Source organism: Notolabrus celidotus, unplaced genomic scaffold (assembly GCF_009762535.1).
Source record: "Notolabrus celidotus isolate fNotCel1 unplaced genomic scaffold, fNotCel1.pri scaffold_177_arrow_ctg1, whole genome shotgun sequence".
NCBI lineage: Eukaryota > Metazoa > Chordata > Actinopteri > Labriformes > Labridae > Notolabrus > Notolabrus celidotus.
In genome coordinates, this window is record NW_023260040.1 from 116,529 (window position 1) to 117,856 (window position 1,328).

The window sequence follows — 1,328 nt, forward strand, 5'->3', positions numbered from 1 at the left end:
ACAGAGAGACACACACACACATACAGAGAGAGAGAGAGACACACACACAGAGAGAGACACACACAGAGACACACACACACCCACACAGAGAGAGACACACACACACACACAGAGAGAGAGAGAGAGGACACACAGAGAGAGAGACACACACAGAGACACACACACACCCACACACAGAGAGAGAGACACACACACACACACAGACAGACAGACACATACACAGAGACACACACACACACACACAGACAGAGAGAGACACACACACACACACACACACACAGAGAGAGACACACACACACACACACACACATTAATATCTCTGTCCTCTGTGAAGTGATCATCTGTTCCTCTGTATGACACACACTCTTACACTGAGAGTTCATTAACATGAGTTTAAATTAACAGACCTCTGAGCTCCTCTGAATCACATCCTCCAGATCCTGAAACCAACAACAGTTATCTCAGAGATAAGAGGAACCATGGCAACACGTGTGTATTCATAATGTTTTATTAACATGAGTCAAACATTAATTATCAACATTAGAGTTATTACAGGAGCAGCACTTTAACTCCATGAGGTCCTACCTCCTCAAACTCTCGGGCTGATATGTGGCAGTGACAGTCTACGAAGCCGGAGTCCATTCAACTCAAATAATAACACATCAAAATATCAAAACATCAAAACATCAAAATATCAAAACATCAAAACATCAAAATATCAAAATATCAAAATGTTAAAATATCAAAATGTTAAAATATCAAAATGTTAAAATATTAAAATGTTAAAATGTTAAAATGTTAAAATGAGAGGAGTGTGTGGATTTTGTCTCAAACGAAGCTAACAGACAAGCGGAACTCCTGAAGGGGGAACCATTGACTGTAACGCAGACCGGAACTTCCGGGTCCAACGGCGAATGTGTTCCCCCAACAGAGCTGGCGGAACAGGAATGATATTTATATATAAAATATATCAGATTATTTTAATATAGTATAAAATATAGATTCTTTTTTAAAATATAATTTATTATATTTTATAGTCTTTGAATATTTTACACAAATAAGATCAAATACACAGAAACATTAAGAAGGATGTATCTCACACTTCCTGTACCACCCTGAGCAAAAGATACACACTTTAAAATGATGAACTATATGAATCCTTCTACAGAATCACTCTGAGCACACTTTAAATCTGAAGATGATTTATGTTCCTTTTGTGAAAATGAAGCAGAGTTTTCTTCTTATGCCAGACTGTGAAAACCTCCTGATCTGATACCCATGAGGGGTTAAAAGAACAAATCCAATCCATTCCAAATTCATGTTTGACC

The 1,328-nt window shown here is 37.7% G+C and overlaps 1 protein-coding gene across 1 annotated transcript in view; it reads right to left on the bottom strand.

The window, feature by feature from the left end:
* Nucleotides 1-923, bottom strand: part of tatdn3 (TatD DNase domain containing 3) — a 13,478-nt gene extending 12,555 nt beyond the window's left edge. The window contains exon 1 of the mRNA XM_034678585.1: nt 758-923. The gene's annotated coding sequence lies outside the window, so the exon portion shown is untranslated. The remainder of the gene's footprint in view (nt 1-757) is intronic.
* Between the last annotated feature and the right edge of the window lie 405 nt (nt 924-1,328).